The sequence below is a fragment of the Eurosta solidaginis genome, chromosome 1 (genome assembly GCF_040869045.1).
Source record: "Eurosta solidaginis isolate ZX-2024a chromosome 1, ASM4086904v1, whole genome shotgun sequence".
In the NCBI taxonomy this organism is placed as follows: Eukaryota; Metazoa; Arthropoda; class Insecta; order Diptera; family Tephritidae; genus Eurosta; species Eurosta solidaginis.
In genome coordinates, this window is record NC_090319.1 from 140,704,483 (window position 1) to 140,728,962 (window position 24,480).

General features: G+C 40.6%; 1 protein-coding gene and 1 pseudogene across 6 annotated transcripts in view; one reads left to right on the forward strand and one right to left on the reverse strand.

Moving 5' to 3' along the window:
* The window catches only part of mtd (mustard), a 2,476,738-nt gene that overhangs the window by 1,515,742 nt on the left and 936,516 nt on the right, over positions 1–24,480 (reverse strand). The gene's annotated exons all lie outside the window — the stretch shown is intronic.
* Positions 16,921–23,894, forward strand: LOC137238641 (craniofacial development protein 2-like; annotated as a pseudogene).

Sequence of the window (24,480 nt, forward strand, 5' to 3'; positions counted from 1 at the left end):
ATGTTTAAAATTTTTATTTAATAAAAATAAATTATATAAAATATAAATTGTTTATTATTATTTTCTTCTTAAATGTATTACAGTGAAGTACTACTATAAGGTTTCGAAATGACCATAAGCATAAGTATCAATATGATTTTCTCTTACAATTCGCTTATCATCCATATTGCTTAGAGCTACTTTATAAATATTTTGTGTATAAACCGTATGTAATTTAGATTTAAATGTATACATTGATGCATTATACAATTTATTTTCCAACAGACATTTTCTAAAATCATTTAAACTCAATGTAGAAGTTACACACTTTTTTATTCCCTAATATTTTTAGTTTCATTTACATCGTTATCAATTTTAATTGAATACATTTTTGCTCTTAAACCTATAAACTCTTTTATTAACTTACCATTACATTCATCCTTCATCATGCATAGAACCTTCTTATTCAACTGAGGAAAATTAAAAATATTTTTCTTTGGATATGAGGATGTATCGAAAAATTTTGAAATATCATCACGAATATCATTATAAAAGCATCAGTTTGAATATCATATATGAATGAATCAGTATCCATATAATTCAAAGCAATATTATTTTTATATTTCTCTTTGATATAATCATAATGAAAACTATACATTTTAAATTTAGAAAGTTCTAATACGGTAAAACCAATATGTATCGGTTTATTGTACAGAGTTGACACTTGTTTCAATTGAATCGCTATTAAATTATTAGAAAATTTGCTTAGACTATGGAAATTTGGTTTTGCTATTAAGGCTCTAACACCTAATTTTTTCCTACCTCTTCCCCCAGTACTAGTATTTTCCCAATCTTGTACAAATTTAACATCTACTCTTTTATCTACATTTTCCATAGTTTTCCCATACACAGCATTATTCAATAATTTAAAGAAATTTTCTATGATAATTATTTAAATCAATATATTTTTTAAACCAATCTGATTCATAAAATTGTAGAATTCTATGAATTTTCTTTAATACAAGTCCATGTTTAATACATTGTTGTAAATTTCAATAATGAATAATATATTTTATTTTGTTTCTCATATCACCAATCAACTTTGAGTTTTTCATTGAGCCAACTTTTTTATTTTCAAAACAAAATGGTAAATCATTATGAATATTGTGAGTGGTTATGGGATAATCTAAATCTACTTCTAAAATGTATCCGACTAAAGAATCTTCTGGTATGCTAAAAACGTCAAACTACTCTACGTTTTCAATCCAATCAAAATTATTATGAGGGAGATATTGTGACATAGCATAACCATATAAATTATTACCATCTAAACAAATTATATAATTTGAAGACTTAGTCGCATCGTGATCACTTAAATATGTATTGTTAGCAACTGAACGCCGTTTGCAACATTGAATAATCCCGCCCCTAATTCCCGATGTTATAAAATTATGCGCGTTTTCATCAGTAAACAATTCTAATTCTATTCTAGTTATTTTGAGCATGGCGTCCCAAGATATTCCTGGAGATGTATAATATTGACAAGGGTCTAGTCGATAAATTCCTTTACATAATTTTCTACAATTTTCAAAAATGTCACTGAGGAGTAGCACATATACTTTTAGATATAATAATAAACAATCTAATAAATTGGAAAAACTAAATGTTGTCCAAACATTTTGTGCATGCTGATAACCATCGATACTACACGATTCATTTGATAATTTATTAAAGAAATGTGAACGATCAGGTAATTGTGTTTCGTTGAGACGTTCTTCTGAATATAAGTAGTCATATGGAAAAATACCTTTACGTTTCATTAAATCAAAGTGATGATCGTTGGAGAAATAAGCCTTTAATGAAATGAAATGAAAATGAATCTAAAAACCTAAGTTCAATGGTATCTTTATTATTAACATATATTCTCTTTGATATTGAAATATACAACTCTTTGTTTAAGGGAATAATATTTATATCCCCCTCTACAGATGACAACTCTTTAATAAATAAATGACAATCATATTTAGATAAATTATGAAGAAATAAATAAAAAAATAAAAACTTCTATATTCACCAGTTAAATGGCAATGGTCTGCTACCCTATCATTTAATAAAAGTTCCATTCCACACATATGACAAACTATATCCTTGTTTTGACGTCTAAGTTGATTGGCAGTTAATGGATGCATTCTAACTATTTTACTCAAATATAGGTGGTAAATATTTAAAACATCATCGAAAATACTTTTAAAAAAATGTTTTGGAGCATCAACACCGCTATATGTTTTAAAACGATTCAGTTGGTTATTATATGAGCACTTAATAAAATAACAATAGGCAAAAGGAATATGTTATTGTACACATTGAGTCCTACTAGAATTTTTAATATCTATTGGTTTTAGAACACATTCGAAATCTGCATATATAGTAAATGGTACTTCTAATTGTTTTTTGAAATTTTCAAATTTTAGCATTCTTTTCTCAGGTGTAGGCATGCGTGTTAAAATTTTTCTACAATGCCTTTTATGAGTTAGTAATTTTTCTTCCTTATCAAAATGTATTAGGCATGTATTGCAAATATAAAATTTATGCTTATGTCTTGTAACTTGATCCCTCATTAATCTACTTAAATTTTTTATCCAAACATAATGGCTTTCATTGAAATCATCACTGTATAAAGAAATAAGATTAATGTGATGTGATTTTTCTTCTTTTGTTAAATAATAGGGTCCTACTACCAAATTGTCTTCTATACCAAACAAATTTACACTAATATCTGGATTATTTGATTCAATTATTTCAATATCTTTTATTTGTAATGGGAAACTTAAATTTTCAAAATTGACTACTTTATAATTAATGAAAGTTATAATGGAATCTTGGATATTTCTCATGTGATATGAAGAACACTTTTGTCCAAATAACTCAAAGTTAAATTTGATGCTTTCATGCTTTTCTATAGATTTCTGTAAAAGTGCAGATAATTCGTTAAAATGGTTTTCAAAAAAATTTTCAACAATTAAATCATTGGGTTTCTCGTTTTCCAATACGTATGTATATCTCAATACGATTATTAAACATAGCGTTAATACATTTAACATTACTATTTACATTATGCATACAATTCTTTTTATGCATATTTGTTCTCAAGTGTGATGCCCATACATTTTGTTTCACTTGAATTTTACATTGCTCGCAAAAAATGGGGGTTTTTTTATAACTTAATGTTCCATTGTAATATGTCTAACTAAACTCCTCTTCCGAGTATATATCTTTTCACAAGAACTACACGGATACATTTTTATTTTTTTATTAATTGGCCTTTTCGAGCTTTTTTCCTTTGAAATTGCTTTTAAATCCTTAAGATCTTGATTCATAATGTGGAATATGCCTACAATAAGCAACGGTGTTAAAGAAGTAACGATGTATAAGTATTAAAGTTTATTACTGTTTACTAGATGTGATCCTGGTTAAACACGGCTGAAAATCCTTATAAAATGTTTATCCGTGAAATATAGATAGCGGCTTTTTGTGTTGGATGAAAAAATTTGAAAAAATTCTGAAACACGTCTTTCGTAAGCTAGAAAAAGAAGAAAAACTTTCAGCCAATTCTAAAGGGGTCGGGTTCAAAATTGGTCGAAATGGGATGGAATACCCCATATATATATATATATATTGGGGCGGATCGATTTAAATATCGCTCATTGCACTGTGAAAATCGTATTCTAAGGATCAAAATAAGAAATCTTGCCGAAGGAACCATACCTCTAGAACGAATTCTGATATCCCCCCTTTGGGTCGAACTTTTGGGTAGGGGCAATTTCAATTCTACCTGCTGTGTCTTGTGGTGGCTTAAAAAAAACAACACAAACAATTTTACGATCTGCAATTGTGTCACAGTGATACCTTAATTTTTTAAGACGGTTGAATAAAAAACCCACACAACTATGCTTACGACATGCAAATGCATCACAGTGATGCCTTGGTTTTAAAAGGGGGTTGTAAAAACGCTAATTTCTAATAATTTGTTTTAATTTCTTTTCTATTACTAAGTTAAATTCATTTTTTCATTTACATATGTTCTGACTAAATAAGTTTCTAAAGAGAAAAATAAACTCCAAAAAGAAAAACATAGCCATTTCAAAGTGGGATTTTTCAAAATTTGCCCCTACGACCCAAAGGGGGGGACATCAGAAACGTTTTAGAGATATGGATCCTTCGGCAAAGTTTCTTATTTTGATCCCTGAGCAATGGGTGATTTTTTTGCCTCCCCACAAATCGACCCGGGCTAATATATTGTAACGAATTTACTTGCAAATCCTCGAATGCAAATCCTCGTATACGTACATGGTACATATGTGTAGACGCAATTATTGTTTCGTTTGTGTAGATACATAATGATTGATCTATGGATGTGAATTCACGTCACTGCTTAGCATCGGCTTAGAGATGGCAGCACTCCTTAGTGTTGCTAATATTCGTAACACTGCCCTCCACCTAAGTCTGATCGTCCCGATCAGACAAATCTCTCGATCTAAACGTTGCCAGCCTTTCCAAATGGATCACTTTCATTTTGGTTCGTGGTTTACCGATGGTTTGTATGCGGTACACTACATCGTTGATCCGTTTTACAACTTTGTATGGGCCTTCCCAATTACACTGCAATTTCGGGGACAAACCTTTTTTACGTTGTGGGTTGTATAACAGCACCAAATCTCCTTCCTGAAAACCTTCTGAATTAATTGCTTTATCGTATCTGGATTTCATCTTGTCACTCATAATCTTTGTTCGTTGCCTTATCAGATCATGTATTTCTCTTAGCTCTTCTTCCAAATCACTAGTGGATTTCTTGACATTTCTCTCTGCATTGGCATCTATCCCAAACTTCAAATCAGCTGGCAGTCTAAGGCCATTGCCAAAAATTACTTTTGCAGGGGTTTGGCCCGTTGTCTCATGCACTGCTGATCGGTAAGCTATCAAGAATAATGGTATGCGGGTATCCCACTCTTTATGGTACTTGTCTCCTACTTTCCTTAAGTGCTCCTCCAATGTTCTATTGAATCGTTCTACCATACCATCGGATTGAGGATGCAATGCAGTTGTCCGTGTTTTTCGAATGCCCAATGATTTACACATTTCCTGGAACACAGCTGATTCGAAATTCCTGCCTTGGTCAGAATGTAACTCCATTGGTACACCATACCTTGCAACCCAATTGTTTACAAACACTTCTGCTACCGTTTACGCTTCTTGATTTGGGATTGGGTATACCTCTGGCCATTTGCTGAAATAATCCATAGCTACTAGTACATATTTGTTTCCCCCGTTGTTAGTAGGAAATGGATCGGCGATATCCATAACGATCCTTTCAAATTGCACACCTGATTTATATTGCTTCATCTGGCCATGACTTCGTGTTCTGGGCCCTTTCGTTCTGCTGCAAACCCCGCAGTTCGCAATCCACTCTGTGACCGACTGACGGCAACCAACCCAATAGAATCTCTGTTTAATCTTCTCGAGCGTCTTCGTGATTCCAAGATGACCTACGCTTGGACCATTATGCAGCTCTCTGAGCACGTCAGGAATCCTCTTTCTGGGAACAACTATCAGTTTCTTCTTGCATTTACCATCCTCACTCTCCCATACTCGATGAAGGCAACCGGATATCAATTCTAAACTGTTCCACTGTGCACACAATTGGACTCTCTGCTGACATCTCTTCTCTGTTTGGTCTTTCGTTTCGTTCGAGCCCTTGCATAACACGTGACAGATCTGTATCTTCTAGCTGCCACTTTCTTAGTTGTTCCTTGTCCCATTCATCTGTACACGTTATAGTCATTAGCCAGACATCTATAATGTCTTCTTTAGCCTCGGCCTTTGAGCAGTGCTTGCATTCCAAACTACATGGTCTTCGTGACATTGCATCGGCATTTCCATGGGAACTACCTTTTCGATGCTCAATGGAAAAGTCATAGCTTTGTAGTCGCTCGATCCACTGTACCAATTGTCCTTCCGGATTACGGAACTGCAGAAGCCATTTTAAAGCTGCGTGATCTGTCCTGACACGGAATCGCTGGCCGTAGAGGTATTTGTGAAAATTTTTAATGCACTCTACCAATGCCAACAGCTCTCTCCGCGAAACGCAGTAGTTCCTCTCTGATTTTCCAATTGAACGGCTGTAATATGCAACTACCTTCTCCTCTCCATCGACCGATTGTGATAAAACGCCTCCTATAGCATATCCACTCGCATCTGTATCTAGAATAAATGTTGCTCCTGGAATCGGATATGCTAACATTGGGGCAGTGCACAAACGCTCCTTCAATGTCTAGAAAGCCACTTCTTGCTCCTTCTTCCATTCAAAAGCTTTATTTTTTCTTGTAAGCTCATGGAGGCTATGGGCTACGCTGGAAAAATTTGGTACAAATCGGCGGTAATATGTGCACAGCCCAAGGAAGCTTCTTAATTCATGTAGGTTCTGTGGTCTTGGCCAATCCTTTACAGCCTCTATCTTTTCGTTCGCAGTGCAGATGCCCTCTGTTGTTACCTTGCGACCAAAATAATTTACTTCCTTTTTAAACAGCGCACACTTTTTGGGACTTAACTTCAGACCAGCGCCAGCTATTCTTTGGAAAACTTCCTCCAAGTTCTTAAGATGTTCATCAAAATTCTTGCCCAATACGATGATGTCGTCCAGGTACACCAATCATGTTTTCCAATGTAGTCCTTTCAGTACCTGGTCCATCAGTCTCTCAAAAGTAGCTGGTGCATTACAAAGTCCAAAAGGCATCACTGTAAATTGCCAAAGACCATCACCGACACTGAAGGCTGTTTTCTCTTTATCTTCCTCCTTCACATCCACTTGCCAGTAGCCGCTTTCCAAGTCCAGCGTGGAAAACCATTTCGTACCAGATAGCGAGCCAAGAGTGTCGTCAATTCTTGGCAATGGGTAGCTATCCTTTTTCGTTACGTCATTCAACTTCCGGTAGTCCACGCAAAACCTCATTTTTCCATCCTTTTTCTTTACAAGTACTACCAGTGAGCTCCATGGACTAGCTGATGGTTAGATGACGCCGCTGTCGCTCATTTCTTGTATGATTTGACTCACAACTTCCCGCTTCGCCAGTGGAACACTAGGTGTAGCTTGACGGATCGGCCTCACATCTCCAGTGTCAATTTGATGTTTCACAACATTGGTGCGGCCTGGTTTGGAACCATCCTGGTCAAATATGTTCGCGTACTTTAGGAGCAGTTGTTTTGCCTTACTCTGATAGGCTTCCTCTAGCCCCTGCGTCCATGCCGTGATGTCATTTGAAAGATCAGTATTACTAGATGAAACGTGTACCTGGAGCTGTTCACAGTTAATAACTACTTCAGCCTCTTGGCATCTTGCCAAAATAGCTCCTTTAGTCAGTTTGAGTGGTGACTTGAACTCATTGAGTACTCTTACCGGAATACGTCCATCTTGTTTTGTCGTAGCCAGGGTTTTTCCTACAAGTATGTTCAGTGCTGATTTGTTTGCTGCTTCGACAACCCACAATCTCCATCAACCTTTGCCCAGATGACTGCTTCGGATTTTGGTGGTATTCGCTGACTCTCTTCCACCAGCACTCGTTTACTGCTGTAGCCTCTCTCGTAGCCGAAATTAAGTGGTATATCCATGTTCTTATATCTCATCGTCTTGCTTTGCATGTCGATCTTGATGCCCTGGTCGATTAAGAAGTCCACTCCAATTATGATTTCATCAACAATCTCTGCCACTATAAAATTGTTTGCTACCGTGACGTTCCCAATTGCAACTTCACATGATACTTCTCCTAGAACCGTGCTGACTTCTCCAGTGGCTGTACGCAATCTTGCTCCATGCAATGGTCTTATCTTCTTGTTGACTAAATCCGCTCGAATGATGGAATGAGATGCACCTGTATCTACAGTCAGTAAACGTTCCTTTCCATCCACATGTCCTCCGACAGTAAGATTGTTTGAACTTCTTCCAATTTGTGAGATAGAGATTATGGGGCATTCAATTGAGGGAGCCAGCTGTCGCCCCTTGCGGCGGACTCGCTTTAGTTTAACGATTGAGTGGACTTGGAGATTTGCTCATCTCCTTCAGCTCTGCGTTTACGGCCACCCACTTTGTTGGAGCTATTGGGACCGCTGCTGCAATCTCGTGCAATATGACCTGGGTTGCCGCACTTGAAACATTTAATAACTCCGGTATTTTTCTGTTGTGATCCCTTCAGTGCTTCCAAAATTGTGTCTACCCAATCTGGTCTTTCCACTTCCACACGATGAGCTTTGTATGCTGGTTTAATCAATAGGAGACCGTTTCCTGAGTAAATGCATGTGATACCGTTTTAGCAAATGTCAGCTTTGGGTTTGCGTATGTAGCTCGCTTCGTTTCCACGTTCCGTATGCCATGAGCTGTACGAGCTATACGCAGACATCAACATAGTCCAGCGAATTAAAACGCAGCGGCTGCGCTGGCTAGGCCATGTTATGCGAATGAAAGATGATGCTCCGGCCAAGAAAGTGTTTCTATCGGAACCCGCCTATGGAAGCAGAGGTAGAGGGCGGCCCCCACTCCGTTGGAAGGACCAGGTGGAAAACGATTTAAACTCCCTTGGTGTGACCAATTGGCGCCGGTTGGCGGAGCGAAGGAGCGACTGGCGCGCCTTGTTGGACGGCCATAACCGTTTAGACGGTTAAGCGCCAATTAAGTAAGTAAGTAAGTATGCCATTTATAAAACTCTGGATTTTTACCCTCTCGGTGTATTCCACGGGTGCGTCCGCATTAGCGAGATGAGCCAACCTTTCAACATCCGAGGCAAACTCCTGCAAAGTCTCATTCGCTCTTTGGTGGCGGTTTTGCAACTCAATTTGGAATATCTGTTTCCTATGCTTGCTTCCATAACGTCGTTCTACAGCAGCCATCAATGCTTCATAACTGTTCCGTTCGTACTCTGGAATAGTCTGTAAGATTTCCGCTGCAGGCCCTTTCAATGCCACGAACAGTGTAGCAACTTTATCTTCCGCATTCCAGTTGTTCACTGCTGCGGTCATCTCAAACTGTAGCTTGAAGACCTGGAAAGGAACAGAACCGTCAAATGGTGGTGTTTTTACCTTTGGATTGCTTGCTGAAACAGCTGAGCGGTTTAGTTGTAACTGCTCCATACCACCTTTTAACGCTTCTATTTCGGCATCAATTTTGTCCTCGAGTTGTAAAATTTTTGCATCCTGCTCTTCCAGTTTCACAAAGAGCTGCGATGATACCTGTTCCGAAATTTGTGCAGACATTTCAGATATACGTGCCTCTTGCGCTTCCAGTTGAGATGCCAAATATGTCTTCTGTTCTTCCAATTGTGATGTTATACGAGTTTCCTGCGATTCCAGTTGGGATACCATATACGTCTTCTGTTCTTCCAGTTGTGATGAAATTTGTGTTTCCTGTGCTTCAGTCTTCGATGTTATTTCTGACGACATTTCTTTTACTGTCGATGTTTGTGCAGATATTGCAGCCAAAATCATGTTCAAATCTGTGCTCGTAACTGTCTGCGATGTTTCGTTTTTCTCTTCAATTTTTGTTGTTGTCTCGTCCTCATCAGGATAAAAGACATACTCGTCCACATCAATTCCTTCTGCTTCCATTGCCTCTCGTAGCCGTGCCTGAAGTTCGAGTTTAACGCCGCTTGTATTCAATCCACGGCTCTCCAATTCCTTCTTCAGTTGCTGGATCTTCAATTCACTGAACTTTGCCACGTCCTTGTTGTCCTCTGGAATTTATTCAACAATTCCTCTTCTGACACAAATTGTAACGAATTTACTTGCAAATCCTCTTATTTGCAACCCTCTGCTAAGTTCGAATCACTAAACTGTTGAATAAATAACTCCAATATGTAATAATGCAAAATGGCCTTTATTAAAGTACTTCACAATAACACTCAAACTGTGCAACAAATAGCTTGCTTAATAACCAAACTGATTGATAGCTCAAATGAAACTGACTTTCAAAATAATACTGCTCTTGCTCGCTAGATAGCGTCTTAATCGAAACTGCTTGACAGCTCAAATCAAACTGAATTCCAGCGCCTCTACACTTGTTGCCTTTTATACTCTTTGATTTCAACGTTCGCATCTTCTAGGCACTTCCAGAATCTACTAGTCCATCAGCTATCAAACTTCTCAGCTGTAACTACAATTGCACGATTTTAGCTTCTCTCATTGCATACTTTCCGGAGTATCTCAGATGTATGCATGTGTTTGTGCATTGATTCTCCGCTGCTCGTATACGTACATGGTACATATGTGTAGACGCAATTATTGTTTCGTTTGTGTAGATACATAATGATTGATCTATGGATGTGAATTCCCGTCACTGCTTAGCATCGGCTTAGAGATGGCAGCACTTCCTAGTGTTGCTAATATTCGTAACAATATATATATATAATTTATATGCGGCCCTAAGCTTTTTCCTATACATCAGCCAGAACGCAAACCGGAAGAACGGATGCGCCACCTAGCGGAATTGTTTTGCTGTATATATATGTGTGTCGGTGTGTATATACTTTTCCTTGCACATTTTTCCTTTCACCATTTGGTATAGAATCCCCTTTTCCCTACTAATGCCAGGATAAGTGCCTGCTTATTCCTTCCCTCAACAGCCACAACTACGAGGACATCAGTAGTGTGATTAGGCAGCATATATGAATGCAGCTATTTCCTTACCATTACTACAGCTCGCAATCGTCCTTCCGTTTGCGCATAGTAAACGCCAAATCCGCGCGCGCTAAGTCCAGAAACCTTCCCTCCCGATGAGAGTCACGGCTCCTGGATCAGCGCCACGTCAAACGAACCCTCCTCAAGGGTTAGGAGGAGTTCGCTCGACGCCACTTTACCGTGTTGGAGGTTTATCTTTAGGACTCGCAGCACCATTGGGCTGTTTGTCCCCCTCCAGCACCTTCGTCGTGACGTCGTCGTCCTCCCCTTGCCCTTTAGTTTAGGGTGTTCGAAGCCCCCTTCAGCCTCTTGTAACTCTTGTGCCAGGTGTTCCTCTGTGCGAGTCATAGCACTATCTGGCTGTTGGTCCTCTTCTAACACCTTCGTGGTGACGTCGGCTACCTCCGCCTGTCTTTTTTCCCTTAGGCTTTTGAGGTCCTTTTCGACTTCGCCCACTTCCAGCGTGTTAGGATTTTTATCCTCGGGACATCTTTTCCTGAGTCGCATATACATTTTGCCTGTACCAAAGGACACATTTCCAAGCTGCATTTACAATATATCCTCCGTCTGCTTGTTTATTTAGAAGATGTAGAACTGACCTTCCTCCGTAGGCCGATATACAGTAAGTACCTTCCAATCCTGTGTCGGTATGTTCGGACTCTGATTCTGCAGAAGTCGCAATGTATCCTCCGATTTCATCACGCATGGTATCCATACCTTTACTTTTGTTACCGTGGGGATTGCGCTTTATCCACCACCTCAAACCGCACGTTCGTGCCTTGCCTTTGGAGGTTTGGAACCACTTCCTCCAGTCACCGGAAGTTCGCGATGTTTTCGCACGCTATCATCTTCACACCATTATACCATTCCCCCGAATCAAAGGTTGGAAGGGGCTTACTTGATTGTTCCCGCATCATCTTAAGCATTAAGCTAATAAGTTCCCTTTCTACAGTCAGTGACTGCTTTGCCATATCACTCATCTTCTCGGGAAAAGCCGGAGTCTTAGTGTTAACTCAATTTGGCACCTCCGAGAAAGCCGGAGTCTTAGCTTTAACTCCCTTTAGCACCTCCGAGAAAGCCGGAGTCTTAGCGTCATCTCCCTTTGGCTTACCTCCTACCTCCGTAGTTGGAACTTCCCTCTGACTCGCAGCTTTCGAGGTAGTTCCTACTTCGCTATTGGGGCCCATCTGTTTTACAGCTTTGGGCTGACTTGTCTTGTCTATGCGACTGCCCTGCCTCGCGGCCCAGGGACTGGGTCGTTTCTGCCTCTTGAAAGCAGGCATGTCGCCTTCCGGCGAACGTTGCCTCTTCATTCTGCCATTCGACGCTTCTTCCTCCTCCTACCGGTTGCAGAACCGAGGATTTCTAGCAGCAAACCTTTTGAACTGCCTTCGACCTACTTCTACCGGCTCATGGGCCCAGTCCAAGCGCTCGATCTCCATTTCTGTTGGGTCGACCACTGCTCCCAGGCATTGGACAATTCTTAGTGCTACACGGTACTGCGAGAGAGCTCTTTTACTTCCTCTGCTCCGTACCCTTCTCCACTCTTCTACTCCGTTTTCATTTGTGTGCTTCTCCAACACGGAGTTCATTGAATCAGCACTACTCTCGCTCCCCGAGTCCGACGCACCGCGTAATGCGTATTCGTCGTCCTTAGCTTGCGACTCAGTCCTCCTGTTATCATCCTCCTTATTACAACTTGGTAATGAGTCTTTCATCTTGGTCGTACGACCACCTGCACGACAAGGCGAGCTCAGCGGTCCAGTATTATATACGGGGAAAGAACCGTCAGCCACAGCAGCGCCCCTTACTGTAGTAAGGCCATCAATACTTCCCGAGGTAGCTCGGTATCGGGAAGGCTCCGTTCGAATACAGCCGAATTTATCGCCTGGCTGCAAATCGTCCAATAGGCACGGTCCGCATAACACTCTGGATTAGGGAGGAACGAATGTCAATGTTACTCCTGTAGGAACGAAAACGCCGACCTTGTAACTGCCTGCGGAGCTATTCAAGTGCGGCGGCGAGGAGTTGGTAAGGCGCATGCAGCAGCTTCTTAGCAAAATATGGGCGGACGAGTGCATGCCCGACGGTTGGAATCTAAGTGTTCTTTGCCTAGTCCACAAGAAGGGGGATACTGCAAAATGCACCAACTATCGTGGAATCAGCCTTATTAATATCGCATATAAGGTCCTTTCAAGTGTATTGTGCGAAAGATTGAAGCCCACCGTGAACCGGCTGATTGGACCTTATCAGTGCGGCTTCAGACCTGGTAAATCTACCATCGACCAGATTTTCACAATGCGCCAAATATTGGAAAAAAACCCGTGAAAAGAGAATCGACACACATCACCTCTTCGTCGACTTTAACGCCGCCTTCGACAGCACGAAAAGGAGCTGCCTATATGCCGCTATGTCTGAATTTGGTTTCCCCGCAAAACTTATACGGCTGTGCAAAATGACGCTGAGCAACACCATCAGCTCAGTCAGAATTGGGAAGGACCTCTCCGAGCCGTTCGAAACTAAACGAGGTTTCAGAAAGGTTGACCCCCTATCGTACGATTTCTTTAATTTGATGCTGGAGAAAATTATATTAGCTGCAGAACTTAACCGTACTGGAACAATATACTATAAAAGCGTGCAATTACTGGCATATGCTGATTACTTCGATATCATCGGCCTAAACACCCGCGCTGTTAGTTCTGCTTACTCCAAACTGGAAAAAGAAGCGGTAAAGATGGGTTTGATGGTGAATGAGGGCAAAACGAAGTACCTGCTGTCATCGAGCAAAGAGTCAGCGCATACGCGCCTTAGCAACCACGCTACTGTTGGCAGCCATAATTTCGAAATAGTAAAAGACTTCGTTTATTGGGGAACCAGCATCAACACTAGCAACAACATCAGCACTGAAATCCAGCGAAGAATCAATCTTGCCAATAAATGCTACTTTCGACTAGGTAGGCAATTGAAAAGTAAAGTCCTCTCTCGGCGGACGAAAATCATACTCTACAAGTACATGACATCAGCTGAAGTGGCTTTGGGAGTGTTCGAGAGAAAAGTTCTTCGAAAGATTTATGGACCTCTACGCGTTGGCGATGGCGAGTACCGAAGAAGATTTAATGATGAGCTGTACGAGCTATACGCAGACATCAACATAGTCCAGCGAATTAAAACGCAGCGGCTGCGCTGGCTAGGCCATGTTATGCGAATGAAAGATGATGCTCCGGCATGAAACATTATGTGTTCTGTGTTTTCCAACTCGGTTGGACAGCGTGGACAGAAAGGATCCACCTCTATCCTACACTAATATAGATACTCCTTAAAACCGCAGTTCCCACCACTGAAAGTGGTAAAATCTTTGTGCATGAATGCCTTACCAAGCACAACCGCCAGATTTTACAGCATGCACTGCAACTAAAAAAACAGAAGCGGCTTAATTCTGTCTTCTCTTTGCGCGGAGATGTGTATGTGCGTAGTCAATAGCAAGGCGAAGCAATAAAAATTAGTGACAGGAGAGCGCTGACCGACTTACAGTAACAACAACGATGATATTTAATGCAATATTTTCACTTATACATGCATTCTAATACAATGGTTTCTCTTTAGTAAATAGATTATTTCCAATTTATGTTATTGGTAATTTTTCTTTATTTATTCCTCTTGCCGTATTCTTCCTCTCTCAAAAACTCTTTATTATCTCATACTGCTTTGTTGACAACATCTCGCTTATTTGTTATGTTTATAGGTAATTTGAATAATGATTGTGCTGACAGTGGGCATGTGAGGTGTATTTTGGGTCAAATTTGCAAAAGTCATAAAACATTTAATATGTGCCATTTAAATACTCGTAGTCTTACGGCACATAAATTGGACTACCTTTCGTATTTATTTGATGGCCACAACATTGACTTGATTTGTATTACGGAGACTTGGTTTAGATCCAATGTTGATGATCACGCATACAAAATGGGTAATTATATATTATTGAGAAACGACAGGAAAGACAACGTTCGCGGTGGAGGTTTTGCTATATACTGTAAAGCTTCCTTACATCCAAAAATAGTGTATCGGTCAGAGCATGAAAGTGAAGTTGAGAGCATATTTATTGAGATAGGTGAAGCTCGGGTAAAATGTTTTGTTGCTTGTGTCTACAATCCTAATAGGTCCAATGACCTGGCAGTCCTATTTCAGAAATTGTCGGAATTTTCTATATATTATGAGCATGTGATTATATGCGGGGATTTTAATATAGATATTCTTAATAATGACTCCCGTAGTAAGTCCCTTATAAATAACTTTATAGCGTGTGATTTAAATATTATAAATCCATTAGCAACTCGCTTTGCTAATAAGAGTAAGCCTAGCTTACTTGACCTAATTTGTGTTAACAATGCCAATTACGTAAATAATTTTGACCAACTCCCTATGGAAGGTATATCTGACCATGAAATGCTGTTCTTATCATATGATTTGCAATTCAATGTAAAAGAACCCGGCTTTGAAATAACGTATAGGAATTACAATGGTGTAAACTTAGAAGGCCTTAGTGAAGAGGCTTCTCGTCTTGACTGGAGTGGATGTTTGTCATTTTCTAAGTTACGCGAAAAATTACAATATTTTAATAACCACGTTAATTACCTGTTTAATATATACGTCCCGCTAAACACCGTAAAAATCCAGAGCCATAAAAACCGTGGTTTACATCAGAGATCTTGAAATTAATAAAAAAACGAGAGAGAGCTTACAGGGTGTGGAAGCGATGCCAGAATGATTACCACTGGGAAACCTGCCGTCTCTTACGGAACCAAACGAACCTCTGCATCCGAAATGCTAAGGTAGCTTACTTCAGCATTAAATTTGATTCTGAAAAAATCTTCGCTGTTTCGGAATATCTAAAAATGATCATCTGCAATAGAACGTAGACCCCAATGTTTTGAATGCACATTTCTTGTGTGATCATACAAACCATAGTACACCTAACGCTAATGTCAACAAGGATAACGAAGATATGATTGCGTAAAGAATAGACCGAATACCAATATTTTTGATTTCACAGTAGTAACAGAGGGTGATGTGGTGGATGCTATCTTGGCTATTAGGGCCAATGCAGTAGGAATCGATGGCATTAGCGTACGTTTTATCAAGCTTCTTCTTCCTTATGTAATCTCCTCGATAACGCATATATTTAATTTTTCAATCACATCCTGTGGGTTTCCTACTCAGTGGAAAAGGGCTAATGTCATTAATAAAAAAAATTTAAGGCGCGATAACCTCCGAAGAGATCTAAGGCCGAGCTTCTCTTCCAATTTGCGTCGTGCTCCTCTTGATTTTCCCTACAAATTGGCCGGACGGGACCTACATGTTTTATGCCGACTCCGAACGGCATCTGCAAGGCAGATGAGTTTTCACTGAGAGCTTTTCATGGCAGAAATACACCCGGAGCGCTTGCCAAACACTGCCGAGGGGCGACCCCGCTTAGAAAAATTTTCTTCTAATTGAAAAACCTTATTTCTAAAATTTTGATGTTGCTTTGCCAGGGAGTTGAACCCAGGGCATACGGTGTGATAGGCGGAGCACGCTACCATCACACCACGGTGGCCGCCAGTGAATGTCATTCCGGTTCCTAAATCAAAGACTCCGGTTTCATGAAGACTTTAGACCAATAAGCTTGCTACCTGCGCTATCAAAAGTATACGAGAAATTAATATCAAAGCAGATAACTGACTATGTTTATAATAACCGTTTACTTTCTGAGGTTCAATCTGGATTTAGAAGAGGGCATAGTTGTGCTACATCTATGTTAAAAGTTCTTGAGGATATACGTCCACCTTACGACCATAATGAACTCACCGTTCTAGTTCTTCTAGATTTCTCAAGAGCTTTTGACATGGTTGATTATAAAATATTACTTCGCAAGCATGAAACAGCATATAACTTCAGCCCTTTCGCAATTAAGTTAATACAAAGCGGGTAGCCGCTAAACATCCGTTTAGCGGTGAGCTAATGTGAGAAGGCGACAACCTGGCTAGGCCACTCTGACATAATCGGTTTAAGGGCTAGCCGGGAGAGATCTCATCGGCAGCGTCTGTACACCTCTCGGTGCGGCTGTAAGCGGGCGGCTGTCTTGGAGCAAGCGGCTCGCTATATAAACGTGCCAAGTAATATTTTCACCCCCGCTGAGCGGGTTGTGCGCTGGGCTTGGGACCCGCCACGTAAAACCATACTCCAATGGAATATAACAACAAGCCTCGGATAAATACACTCTCTATTGATGAAGACCATGGCAAACGTTTGAAGGACAATGAATTGAGGGCATGCACCTGGAACGTCCGCTCCCTGAATGGGATTGGTGCAGACGCCCGGCTGGTTAATGTCCTCGTCAAAGCAAAATCTGACATCACCGCCATCCAAGAAATGCGTTGGACGAAGCAAGGAAGAAAGAAGATCAAAAATTGTGACATATATTGGAGTGGCCATACGAATAAGCGCAGTTTCGGCGTCGGATTCGTGGTGGGAGAGAGACTTTGTCGCCAAGTGCTGGCGTTGACGCCTGTGGACGAGCGTCTCGCCGCTATCCGAATAAAAGCAAAATTTTTTAATATATCATTCATCTGCGCCCATGTGCCGACAGAGGAGAAAAACGATGAGGTGAAAGACACTTTTTATGAACAATTAGAACGCACAAACGAGCGCTGCCCCCGTCATGATATAAAAGTCATGCTTGGCGACTTTAAACCCAGGGTGGGCAAGGAAGGTGTTTTTGGCATACACAATGAAAGTTCTCCTAACGGACTGAGGCTGATTGACTTTGCCGGTGCTCGAAACATGGTCATATCCAGCACGAGGTTCATGCATAAAAAGATACATCAAGCTACATGGCTATCTCCTGATCGAAATACTCGCAATCAGATCGATCACGTTGTGATAGACGGACGGCATGCCTCCAGTGTTTTAGATGTGCGCACGATCCGAGGACGTAACATCGGACCATTATCTCGTTGCAGCCAAAATACGCACCCGCATCAACGCGGATAAAACCAAGGAACAAAAAACAAAAGGAAAGCTAGACGTCGAAAAGCTTCAATCACAACAGACTGCCAATGATTTCGCAACTCGACTCTCGCACCTGCTCTCTGAGAGCACAACTCATCCCGAAGGAATACAGGAGCAGTGGGAGCATATCTCCAAAGCACTTCGTACTGCCGCCGAGGAATAAATTGGTTACCGGCGGCCACGAAAAAACAACTGGTACGATGAAGAATGCCGCGTTGCAACCGAAAGAAAAGACGCTGCCTACAGGGCTACGTTAAAAGCGAGCGCGACAAGAGGAGTGTGTGAACGCTATCGTGAGTTGAAAAGGGAAGCGAGACGCCTTTTCAGGAAGAAAAAAGCAGAAGCAGAAAGGCGTGAGTGCGAGGGGCTTGAGCTGCTAGCCACCAGGAATAACGCCCGAAAATTCTACCAAAAAATACGGCGACAGATCGAAGGTTTTAAGACCGGTGCAAACTCCTGTAGGAATGAAAACGGCGACCTTGTAACTGATGTCCAGAGAGTGCTTAGATTATGGAGGGAATACTTCTCTGCTCTCCTAAATGGAGGCAGCAATTCATCGCGCAGAGATGAAGAACCCGATCCCGCAATCGATGATGATGGAATATATGTCCCCCCGCCCGATTATGACGAAGTTAGAATAGCAATAACCAGATTGAAAAACAACAAGGCCTTGGGCGCTGATGGATTGCCTGCGGAGCTATTCATGCAGCAGCTTCTTAGAAAATATGGGCGGACGAAAGAATGCCCGACGGTTGGAATCTAAGTGTTCTTTGCCCAGTCCACAAGAAGGGGGATACTGCAAAATGCACCAACTATCGTGGAATCAGCCTTCTTAATACCGCATATAAGGTCCTTTCAAATGTATTGTGAGAAAGATTGAAGCCCACCGTGAACCGGCTGATTGGACCTTATCAGTGCGGCTTCAGACCTGGTAAATCTACCATCGACCAGATTTTCACATTGCGCCAAATCTTGGAAAAACCCCATGAAAAGAGAATCGACACACATCACCTCTTCGTCGACTTTAAAGCCGCCTTCGACAGCACGAAAAGGAGCTGCCTATATGCCGCTATGTCTGAATTTGGTTTCCCCGCAAAACTTATACGGCTGTGCAAAATGACGTTGAGCAACACCATCAGCTCAGTCAGAATTGGGAAGGACCTCTCCGAGCCGTTCGAAACTAAACGAGGTTTCAGACAGGATGACCCCCTATCGTGCGATTTCTTTAATTTGATGCTGGAGAAAATTATACTAGCTGCAGAACTTAACCGCACTGGAACAATATACTATAAAAGCGTGCAATTACTGGCATATGCTGATGACATTGATATCATCGGCCTAAACACCCGCGCTCTTAGTTCTGCTTACTCCAAACTGGAAAAAGAAGCGGTAAAGATGGGTTTGATGGTGAATGAGGACAAAACGAAGTACCTGCTGTCGTCGAGCAAAGAGTCAGCGCATATGCGCCTTGGCAACCACGCTACGGTTGGCAGCCATAATTTCGAAATAGTAGCATCAACACTAGCAACAACATCAGCACTGAAATCCAGCGAAGAATCAATCTTGCAAATAAATGCTACTTTGGACTAGGTAGGCAATTGAAAAGTAAAGTCCTCTCTCGGCGAACGAAAATCATACTCTACAAGTCACTTATCGTACCCGTCCTGCTATATGGGGCAGAAGCATGGACCATGACAACAGCAGATGAAGCGGCTTTGGGAGTGTTCGAGAGAAAAGTTCTTCGAAAGATTTATGGACCTCTACGCGTTGGCGATGGCGAGTACCGAAGAAGATTTAATGATGAGCTGTACGAGATATACGCAGACATCAACAAAGTCCAGCGAATTAAAAAGCAGCGGCTGCGCTGGCTAGGCCATGTTATGCGAATGAAAGATGATGCTCCGGCCAAGAAAGTGTTTCTATCGGAACCCGCCTATGGAAGCAGAGGTAGGGGGCGCCCCCACTCCGTTGGAAGGACCAGGTGGAAAACGATTTAAACTCCCTTGGTGTGACCAATTGGCGCCGGTTGGCGGAGCGACTGGCGCGCCTTGTTGGACGGCCATAACCGTTTAGATGGTTAAGCGCCAATTAAGTAAGTAAGTAAAGCTATCTCACTGGCCGCTTTCAGCAAGTTCAATGTGATGATAAGTTATCTGATTTGAAGCCCATAATGTCTGGTGTACCGCAAGGATCCATCCTAGGCCCAATATTGTTTACTCTGTTTATAAACGATATAGTCACTTGCTGCCATAATGTGTCTATTCATCTTTATGCTGACGATACCCAAATTTACATGTCTCGTCGGATCGGGCTTTCGGAAGATTTATTTATTAGGCTGAATGATGATTTAAGACACATCGGGAACTGGACTCTTTTAAATAACTTGTCTCTTAATGCTAAAAAATCTAAGGCGATGGCAATATCGCACATAACATATGATTTAAGTAGCCTTCCTGAAATTATGCTTATTGGCGATAAAATATTTTTTCACGATGCTGCCACCAATTTAGGATTCAAAATCAATTCAAATCTGACCTTCACTGACCATATCAACTTTCGCTCAATAAATTGCAGCTAGCCATTAACAATACTGTTAGGTTCGTATTTTCTAAGAGGGAATTTGATCATATATCTTCGTACGTTGCCCAAATTCTCGGAAGCGACGTTTGTACTTTCCTAAAAATAAGAAATTTTTGTTTCTTACACAAACTACTACATTTTCAATATCCGCCTTACTTATTTAATAAACTAACGTTGTGTCAGTCTTCTCGGACTCTGAATCTATTGATCCCGAACTCCAGCAACAGTAGAGGCACGACAATCAGTTTGATTTAAGCAAGCTATTAGTTGCGAAAAAAATATGTTATTTCCAAGTAGTGTAATAAAGACAATTTTTGCATTATTCAATATTGGAGTTATTTATTCAACAGTTTAGTGATTCGAACATTAGTAGAAGGTTGCAAATAAGAGCAATTTCCGCAAATCAGTTACAATTGGTGTCAGAAGAGGAATTGTTGAGCAAATTCTGAAGACTTCGAATACAACTTGGACATGGCAAAGTGGAGTGAATTGAAGATCCAGCAACTGAAGGCCGTGGATTGAATACAACCGGCAATACACTCGAACTTCAGGCACGAATACGAAAGGCAATGGAATTAGAGGGAATTAACGTGGAAGAGTATGTCTTTCGTCTTGATGGCGAGGAGACAACAAAAATTGAAGAGAAAAATTAAACATCGCAGACAGTTACGAGCATAGACTTGAACATGATATTGGCTGCAATATCTGTACAAACATCGACAGTAACATCAATGTCGTCGCACACGTCATCTCAACTGGAAGAACAGAAGACATATATGGCATCTCAACTAGAATCCCAGGAGAACCGTATAACATCCAAGATGGAAGAACAGAAGACATATATGGCATCCAAGATGGCATCACAGCAGACACGTATTGTCGTCAGAAATAATATCGAAGATTGAAGCATTACATCAAAGATGGAAGCACAACTGAAGGAACAAGAGACACGGATAACAGTACAACTCGAAGCGCAAGAGGTGCGTATATCATCAAAACTCGAAGCGCGTATGGACGAAAAAATAACGCAGTTTGAGGAAAAAATCGAGGCCGAGGTGGATGCTTTGAGAGGTCGTATACAGGAGTTGCACCTAAATCGTCCAGCTGTTTCAGCAAGCAATCCGAAGGTAAAAACTCCATCTTTTGTCGGATATGTTCCTTTCCAGGTGTTTAAGCTTCAATTTGAGAAGACACCAGCAGTGAAAAACTGGAATGCTGAAGATAAAGTTGCTGCACTGTTCGTGGCATTGAAAAGGTCTGCAGCTGAAATCTTACAGACTATTCCAGAGTACGAATGGAACAGTTATGAAGCATTGATGGCCGCTGTCGAGAGACGTTACGGAAGCGAGCATAGGAAACAGATATATCAAATTGAGTTGCAAAATCGCTACCAAAAAGCAAATGAAACTTTGCAGGAGTTTGCGTCGGATGTCGAAAGACTGGCCCATCTAGCAAATGCGGACGCACCCGCGGAACACACCGAGAGGGTAAAAATTCAGAGCTTCATTAATGGGATACGAGATGTGGAAACGAAACGAGCTACATATGCGAATCAAAAACTAACATTTGCTGAAACGGTATCGCATGCACTGACTAAGGAAACAGCCTGACTTTTGAGTAAGCCAGCGTACAAAGCTCATCGCGTGGAAGTGGAAAGGCCAGACTGGGTAGACACAATTTTGCAATCACTTAAGGGGTCACAACAGAAAAATGCTGGAGTTATGAAATGTTTCAAGTGCGGCAACCTAGGTCACATTGCACGTCATTACAGCACCGGTTCTAATAGTTCCAACAATGTGGGTGGCCGTAAACGCAGAGCTGAAGGAGATGAGCAAATCTCTAAATCTACTCAATCGTTAAACTAAAGCGAGTCAGCCGAAAGAGCCAACAGCTGGTTCCCGCAATTGAATGCCCCATAATCTCTATCTAACAAATTAGAAGAAGGTCAAACAATCTTACTGTCGGAGGACATGTGGATGGAAAGGAACGTTTACTGACTGTAGATACGGGTGCATCTCATTCCATCATTCGAGCGGATTTAGTCAACAAGAAGATAAGACCATTGTATGGAGCGAGATTACGTACGGCCAGGGGAGAGGACACCCAGGTAATTGGAGAAGTAGCATGTGAAGTAGCAATTGGGAACGCCAAGGTACTACACAATTTTATAGTTGCAGAGATTGTTGATGAAAATTTTTTGATTAAAGTGTCATTATATGAATAAAAATCGCGCTCAAAAGTTGTGTTTCCGTAAAGTCACCAGGCGCGTAGTTTATATATAATCGTTCGTAATTACACGTGTTCTTGTAAAACTGTATATTTTTGAAGTGTAATCCATGGAAAAATCATCACAAGGTAAGCTTTATAAGTTTTTATTGAATAACATAAATATTGCATTTTGGAAAGTTTCCGAACATTTTTAAGGTTATAAAAAACGCACGCGTTTGCACGTGTTGCAAATGTCAAAACAAAAATAGCTTAACCTTTTACGTATACTTATCAACAAAAAAAGTATGTACTTCCATGTCCCCCTAATTTTGAGAATTTGTTTTTCAGGGTGCCGTGGGGCAATTACCCGCATGGAACTGGAAGAAAAGACTGCTGTATTGCTTTACAACGTTTTGTTTCTGCAAAATATAATATAAATTCAGATAACTGTGAGAACATTTTAGAGAACATTGTTAAAAATGTGCAAATACGGTGGAAAAGTGCACAATTAAGATCAAATCGTTTTATCAGACCTTCTAAAAGTTTTAGTGAAAGTGGAACTAGGGCGAAACAAAAAAAAAAAAAAACAGGTGCACTCACCTCAAACTGTAACACTGAAGAGCCTTCTTTCGCTGTGCAGACGAGCCTACGAAAAAGAGGACAACGAAATGCGGCCAAAATTGTTGAAAAAGTTACTGCTTCTAGTTCTCCGAAATTTCACAAAAAAATTTATAAAAAGTTTATATTTATAAAAAATATTATATTTATAAAAAATAAATACTTTAAATTTATTAGAGAGCAGGAAAGATCCTGCAACCCACACTAATGCAGATTTATTTAATTACTTTTTGATATTTTCCGATCCCCTTATTTCGGGTATTTCGCTGAAAGAGAAAGGAACTAAATAACATATTAGCATCGAGAGTGATGCCATAGATTTGCTCAAATCGCCTGTATGCCGGATTCCGATGACGAATACAAATCTTATACAATTTTAAACATGCGTTTTCAATGTACATATCTCTTTCATGAATTTCAATAAAAGTAAATAACTAATAAGTTCTGTTACAGAAAAATGAGTTTATTGATTACTGGGGTTCAATTAACGCCTTGCACGCATTTTTGACCTCCCTTTTTGTATTACATGAATAGGTGGACTTCTTACTGGCCAAACTATCGGCGTCCAAAACAATATTATCACTATATCAAAAAAAAATATATATTTTTTTTGACCCACCCCAATTTACCATTTTTTTCCAGAAGTTTTTTATAAAAACCACTTAATTCTTATTCATTTTATGCAGAATGCGTTTCTACACAATAAATTAACTGGTATTCCTACAAAACTTCGACTATATTAAAGCCAGTGATTTAATTCGCGCTAGCGAAGCCCTTCACACCACTGTGCGACGTCAGGAAAAAGGATAGCTACCCATTGCCACGAATTGACGATACTCTGGACTTGCTATCTGGTATGAAATGGTTTTCCACACTGGACGTGAAAAGCGGATAGTGGCAAGTTGAGGTGAAGGAGGAAGATAAAGAGAAAACAGCCTTCAGTGTCGGTGATGGTCTTTGCCAATTTACAGTGATGCCTTTTGGACTTTGTAATGCACCAGCTACTTTTGAGAGACTGATGGACCAGGTACTGGAAGGACTACATTGGAAAACATGCTTGGTGTACCTGGATGACATCACCGTATGGGGCAAGAACTTTGATGAACATCTTAAGAACTTGGAGGAAGTTTTCCAGAGAATAGCTGGCGCTGGTCTGAAACTAAGTCCCAAAAAGTGTTCGCTGTTTAAAAAGGAAGTAAATTATTTGGGCCACAAGGTAACGACAGAGGGCATCTGTACTCCAAATGAAAAGATAGAAGCTGTAAAGGATTGGCCAAGACCACAGAACTTGCATGAATTAAGAAGTTTCCTTGGGCTGTGCACATATTA